At 37.5% G+C, this 7,471-nt stretch overlaps 1 long non-coding RNA gene across 1 annotated transcript; it reads left to right on the forward strand.

Annotated features, from left to right (window-relative positions):
* The first annotated feature begins 4,257 nt into the window (after positions 1-4,257).
* LOC105853667 lies at positions 4,258-7,471 on the forward strand. The gene is made up of 4 exons (XR_001145457.1): positions 4,258-4,307; positions 5,227-5,311; positions 6,134-6,178; positions 7,439-7,471. It is a non-coding gene; the product is annotated as an uncharacterized LOC105853667 (long non-coding RNA).

Raw genomic sequence — 7,471 nt, forward strand, 5'->3', positions numbered from 1 at the left:
CCCAGACCTCCAGATTCTAAGAATTATACTAATTATACTAATATACCCAGACCTCCAGATTCTAAGAATTATACTAATTATACTAATTCACGCATTGTATTCTTGCTGTCACTGTATGACTGGGTTCTTTCCTGTAAGGAGACCTGTTCACAATTTTGTCCAACCATTTTAATTGTTATACAGGATATAGTTAAAATATTCCAAATAAAAGCGAAAGAATTTATTTAGGTGGTCGCCTGGTGCCAGGGATGGAACTCGCACTGAAGTGGCTGTGGCTTGCTTGCAGTGCTGCGTTTTAACCCGCTGCGCCACCAGGAAAGGCCCAACTTGACTATTTATACCTCTAGAGCTGTAGCTAAAATATGGATGAATTAGTGGTGGGAAGCCCGTGGGAATTACAACTGAGATGAAAAAATGCACAAAATGAAGAATTATGTAAAAATATAAAAAATTTAAAATGCATGAACAAAAGACAAAAATAGATTAAAATAGCCAATTATCTATTTGCAAGACATATGTTATTAATCTTGTTACACATTCAATTAAAACCATTTGATAAATAACATATTATTTTAGAAATAATGCTGCTTTCAGTACTCACAAGTTTTATTCTACCTCATCACTGCATTTTCAGCATCATTGTCTTAATTGCCACCAGTTATATTTGAGCAGTTTTTAGACTTTTCATTTCGCTCCCACCCTAGCACCTCAAAATACAGTGTTTTGAAAATTCCAGCTTTTTTGCTAAGCTAAGTACTCATTCGTGTAAGTTGTTTGTTCTTTCCCTTTACCTTTAGTTGTGTATTAAGGATCACCAAAGCTGCCATTTTGTTGTTGATGTTGTTAGTCTTTAATGTGATCATTGTAAACCTTATTTAGAGTGATTTTCATAACTTCCAAATACAGTAACTGCTCACTTAACATCACCAGTAACTGCTCACTTAATATCCCAGTCCCCTGGGATATGCATTTTGAAACAAAAGGGGGCATTAAAAAAACGTGGGTTTTTAAAGTAAGCTTCCGTTTCTTCTCTAGGGATTCATTTTGTCCCAGGGCATCTTTTCTGGTGTTCTGAAGCTGTCCAACTGAGAGTCTCAAACTTGTTGAAATTCTTCATAATGACTCTTCTGAACTGTCTACTCACCCTCCAATTCTGAATCATAAAGCTTAGATTCAGATCTGTTCGTTTTTTGTTTGTTTTTTTTAATGTTATTTTCTTTGTGTTGCCTCTTCTTTCACCTGAGTATTGTTCATCCCCCCCTCCCGTCCCCATTAGGTGATGGGGTGATTTTAGTTTGGGGCTCCTCTTTATGCACCAAGTCGGTTGGAGAGAGGACTTCGGGGAGAGGGTGCCTGCGAGCTTCAAGTGTTCACAGCCTTGGATGGGGAAAGGGCTCAGCAGGGTGGTAATACCTGCTGCTTCCATCTCTACCCATCTGACCTGGCTGCATTCAGTTCCAGAGGTGGGTCCCCACATTACTATTGGGGGAACTCCAGAATCACAGCAGATTTCTCTCCAGCCTCCAGAGAACTCTCTCCTTGAAGAGTAGAGGGGATGGTGCACCCGTAGGACTCCAGCTATGACCAGATCAGTGCTCAGGAGCTGATCCATTTGTCTAGGGCTCAGTCTAAATTCACTATTATTTCACACTGGCCGCGGAGGGACGTCCCCAGTGCCAATGTATGTGCATCGGAGCCAATTCTCTCCTCAATAGTTTACTGGGAAGTGCACCTTTAAACAAAGGGACTGTAAAGAAACACCGATTTTTCAAATAAGCTTTGTCTGAGGAAATGGCTGCCTGGAGAGCCAGGGCTCTCTGCTCCAAATGTTGGTGAATAAAAGAACACTCATCCGTGGGATGGTTGCTCAAATCACACTGGCAGTGACCTGTGGGTGATGGTTGTTTTGCAGTTGTCCTTAAAGGAAAGGCTTGCCGGCAGGGAGTTATCTGTCATGTCTTGACTCTGCTCCTCTTGGGCATGCGTTTTTTTCTTAAATGTGAATAAAAGATTTCAGGGCCCTCCCTGGTACACAGCGGGTTAAAGCACAGCACTAAGAAGCTAAAGCCAGTGCAGCACAAGTTCGATTCCCGCCTCACAGTTGATGGTGAATCTTCTCACCCGCCCCTGCACCCCTGGCCTGTACCCCAGTTCTGTATGCATAAATAAATAAATCTTTATTTAAAAAAAAAGATTCCCATGTATTTATAAATTCAGTTGCTAAATTAACAACTCTCTAAATACAGGGAATTAAATAAAATAATCTTGCACATATACAAATCTCAAGTCACATCATCTGCAAAGCAAAATTCAAATACTGAATGCTTCAAGAAAATTATAGCGAATAACTCTTATCCTGGACATAGATACAGTATTGATAAATGCAATAGTACTCTGATTCTATCATTGTATATGTATCAAGCACCCAAATAAAGGGAATAAAAACACCAGCTGCAGTGTGGAAATTCCCCAAAAGGCTAATCATATTTGCATTATGAAACAGCCACTTGAGATGTAAAACAAAAATTAGTAGCTGTTGCATAGACAGCAAGTGAGACAGATACTTGGATGTGGGATAATTTTGACTGAAACATTTACATTGAGAATTGTTGATGCAGTTTATAGAAGACCTGGTTAAATTAATATTAAATAATATTTAAGCAGTCAGAAATAACTACTATATGATTATTAATCTAAAATTCTCTAGATATAACTGAAAGATTACAGGAGACCTGCCCTAAAGAGGCTTCATAACAAAAATAATTGGAGAAAAACTGTAAAATCTATGCCCTTTTGGGAAACTGCATTTACAGTGTCTCAGTAGTCCTACAGCAAAAATAATCACTTAACTGTGCTTAATGTAGAAGGTTTAACCAAGATAAATAAATTTGTTTAACCAGATATTTGGAATTTTAGTACCTAAAGGTGGGGGGGAGGAGGCTTATTGTTTCATACTTCATAGAAAAGTGCAATTATTTTGGAATATTGGTATTTTCTGAAGTATAATTTCAGAATTGGTACTCTGAACCAGTCGGACATGATGAAGCATGAATATCATTCTCTATGCATCTAATGTTACGGGGGTTACATAAATCATTTCACAGTTAAATTGTCTTTGCTATTTGGCTTGCAAAGACAATGTTATGCAAATATACTGTGCAGATTTGGAGAATTACTGCTCTTGTCCCCCTTCACTATTGATTCTATCACATTTTGGAGATTTGTGCTGAGAGCAAGAGATTGCTTGACTAGAGAGTGTTTTACAGTTATCAACCTGGAGCGTGGGGAAATTTGAAACCATTTTCAAACACATAATAGTTAAAGCACTGCGATTGATTTTAGGGCAGGATAGTTATTGGGCTACTTATTAACCTGTTTTCGTTCTAAACCCACTCATCTATATTCTGCTCTGTAAAATTAAGACTGAAATTCCGCTTACTTTATATCTCTAGAAATATAGCCAGCTGGAGTTCCTAACTTTAGCCAATAGGGGGCAATGGAGAGAGCCCTGGAAGCAGGTAGAGAATTAGGCTTAACTGTTTTAGTGTCGTGTGGACAAATACACTTCACCTCTTGTAGCAGTTGTCTCCATCAGCAGTTGTTTTCAGTTTCCAAATTATTTTTACGCACTTAGAATTGGTTTTATTCTTTATCACATCAATCCCTGCCAGAAAGTGTTCCCTCCTAAAATGTCTCTTGATCCTCAGCAATGAAGCAAGATTACATTTTTTTTTCGAAGTCATATTCTTTCCAGAAAGAAGAGATTCATATAAGTGGTTAATCTAGCCCACTATAGAGAGGTAGATTATTTTTTTTTCTAAGCCTAACTCCAGTTTTTAACGACACACAAAAACCATGTAGCAAAAAGTGAAAAATAACTTCAACACGAAGATCATTTATGAGTGTTTTGGATCAAGCACCATAGGGGTAGGAAGCATGAAGCAGGGTGCTATGAGCCAAACAGTAGTACACTGGATGTAAAGAAACGACTGTTATCCAAAATGGAATGAACCATAGTTATGATTATTTGTCATTCAATGGCTTTGGTTTATTAATTTGAAGAGTAGAAGATTTGAAAATTAGCCCTTAAATGTTTATAGGAAAAAGATGATTTAGAAGTTAATAAGAAGAAAATAATCTATAGAGCAAGATCTTGAGGAGGCTTCTAGAAGGAAAATGGCATGGAAATACATGAAAAGATTTGTTCAGCAAGAGAGGTGGGGTAACCTTTTTTTTTTTTTTTTCTACAAGATTGAAAGGAAGAAGGCAGTGTGGATACTGGAAGGTTATGGACCTATAGATGGCAGGTAATTGAGCTGACTCCAGTCAGGATTTTTAAAAGAAATTGTCTGCAAAGTACAGCAATTAAAAACACAGGCTCTGGAGACAGACTTAATTCCCAAATCAACCTCTAATTGTTTACCTTGGATTATTCAACATGCCACTTAATCACTCAACAGCTTAGGTTGTTGCAAGAACCTGATGAGTTACTGTATAAAAAATCACGCATCAGTGCTGAGCATAAGCACTGTGCTATGTGTTAGCCATTATAACATTATCAGTGTGTGACACAAGATCTGTCCTACTTGTGCTCAAAGTGACTGGGTGATGGAAGGCTCAAGGATTTTAACTGAAAGGAGTTAAAGGGAATGCTACAGAATACAACAACAAAATGAGTTAGTGAAATATAAAAGAAGTGTCATATATTGGCGGGGACACAATTTAGTGTTGGAGATTATGAACTTGTAGCAGTGTTCAAATTTGTTCCCTGCACCCCTTCATTCCAATTACCACTGACAGAAGGCAAATAGTTGGATACAACTGGAAGTTGTAACAGAAGAACAGTGGCCAGACCAACCCTAATGTCATGACATGAGGGTCCAAGTAACCTATATTCATATTTTAAGATGTGAACAAAGGTCCATGGAGCAAGAATAAAGAGGATGGCTATACATGGCAGAATATCGGTGTGTTGTGGTCAAGCAAGAGAGCTGAAATGATGGGGAGTTATGGTTGCCCGATACTCTTAATTTCACAGATACTCCCCACATATCTGGCAACCTCAATTTCTCTGCACGGGGATTGGATGACTAGGAAGCGAAAGGGCGGGGCCGTGTCACCAAGATAAAGAGAATTGTGATGTGATGGGGCGGGGCTTGCAGTGGTTGTGGGGGCTGCGGCGGGGGAGCGCAGGGCTAAAATTTCCCGCAATTGCTGTACACTCAGGTAGTGGACACCCTGGGCCCTGAGACTCGGCAGCATGTGCCTGCACTGTACTTCTGCCACCGATGATGCTATCCAGGTCAACCCCGTGAGTGTCCAAGACCCTTTGCTCCTCTTTGCCTGTCCTGCCCCTGGGCCCCTGGGTCTTGTGGACCACACTCTCAGGCATTTTCAAGAGCAGCTTGGTGCCAGGAGTTGAGAAATTCCAGCAGAGAGATTAGATCCTGGAATGTAGTACCCACTCAAGTAAAGGGAAATCCCACGACACTTCCGAGAGAGCAGGCTTATTCACCCAAGTTTGTTGACTTGCCCTAGAAGGTAAGGTGAGGGCTAAGAGCTTGATTCAAGGGAAAACTCAGTAGTCAGATGGCTGGAGATTACATGTAAATCTTTTGGGTTGTAAGATGGATCAAAGTGAGAGGGGAGGGAGATATTTAAGGTAACATTTAAAGTTTTAGGAAAGAACTAAACTAACAGCTAAACTTCCTATACCTCAGAAAACAATACCAGTTGTTAGTGTTGTAAATGGCAGAAACCTTTCTCAGGTTCGAGTTACCTTTCAGAAGTTGGAGAACAGACCAGTTCTTAAATCAAAAAGTAGCATAGCACCATAGCAGTCATACCAGCAGAAACATGTTTTCTATCATTTATGTATTTATTTATTTTACATTCTTTCCTTCCAGAATAAACCTGAGTATTGTACCTGTTCCCAATAGTGTGGTTCATATCTGTTTTTTTCCCCCCACTACATTCTCAATCCTGCATCCTGTTTTTACCTGGATATTCTCATTCTGCCTCTTGTGTTTGAGATAATATACAAACATTACACTTAAAAGCAGTAGGGTAAGTATCCTACTATAATATTTTTTCTTTCTTTCTTTTTTTTTTTTCAATTCCCCATGTTATGTAGGAAATGTCAAAATGGCATCCTGCAGTAGCGTCCATGAGAGGACAGGTAATGTTTACATAAATTCTGATTCTTTCAAGAATGGGGCTTTTTTTATTTATTTATTTTTTAATGAGTGGTAGTCCCTTATAAGATAGCATTTTTATTTGAGAGTTACTTCTGTGTTAGCTTTCTTGGGACATTGAAATCTTGTACTACTATTAGAATGAGTCTTGACCTAAATGCCATATTCTTATTTTAAATGTAACATTTGATACATACACAAGAATATAGGGAGCATGTATGATATGTAAAGCAGAATAATAAAGTATAACTCCAACTTAGGAAAACATTCTGAGCTCATCTAGAGTCTACTTCCCTATTCTAGCTCCCTGCATCTTGGCCAGAGACAATTAATTTTTTTTTCTCTTTATCCTAAAACAATATTATTTTCCATGTTGTTGTATATAGTTAAATATAGTTGTATATAATTTATCCACATTGTTGTATATAGAGTTCTATTACTTTATAAATATATCATATACAATATATAGTGTAAATATATTTTCCAATATATTTAATATTTCATGGTGAATATATCCCACTTCATTAATCTTCCTCTTCATATGGATGTTGGGATTTATTTTTTTCACATTTTCTATAATGAAAGTACATTTTTTTTTGCCCATAAACAAGAATTTCAGTTGATCATTTAAGCAGGAGTAGAATGACTGTATCATATGGGAAACACATTTTTCATTATTATGAAGTAATACCACATTGATTTTAAAGCAATTGTACAGATCATACTACCATTGGAAATCGGTAAAAGTTCCTCTTTTTTATATCTTCTCCTCCCTTATTCTCTATCTATTCTCTCCAAAGCATTGAAATTCCATTTCCTAAGTGTTATGCAATTGGTATATAAAAAGCACTCTGACATGAAGCATTTAAGGGAACTAAATGTGCGTAGATTTTTTTTCTTGTTTCGAAAAAGAAAAGTTTTGTGATTTTAAATGAACATCACCTTTCATGTAGAAGCAAGTACATAGATAGACGAGTCTTGGCTCTATCTAAATATGCACAGTAAGTACAGTAGCAGTCAAGAGATAAGTAGTATCATTTTAAAAAACTGCTGATGCTCTAAAGTATTTTCTTTATCTATGAACCACACATTTGAAAAAAAGATCTTTTTCCTACTTCTATGTATCTATGTATGCCATATACACTGATCAAATTTATCATTTTTAATTGATATAGACCAAAATAAGTTACCTTTGTATGCTGTAAAATGTGTGGTTTATTTCTTTCCTTTTGATTTTCTGAAAGGGCACAGGTAAGCGTATTGAAGATATGCAAAAC

Source organism: Condylura cristata, unplaced genomic scaffold (genome assembly GCF_000260355.1).
Source record: "Condylura cristata isolate star-nosed mole 26May11 unplaced genomic scaffold, ConCri1.0 scaffold00015, whole genome shotgun sequence".
NCBI classification, from domain to species: domain Eukaryota; kingdom Metazoa; phylum Chordata; class Mammalia; order Eulipotyphla; family Talpidae; genus Condylura; species Condylura cristata.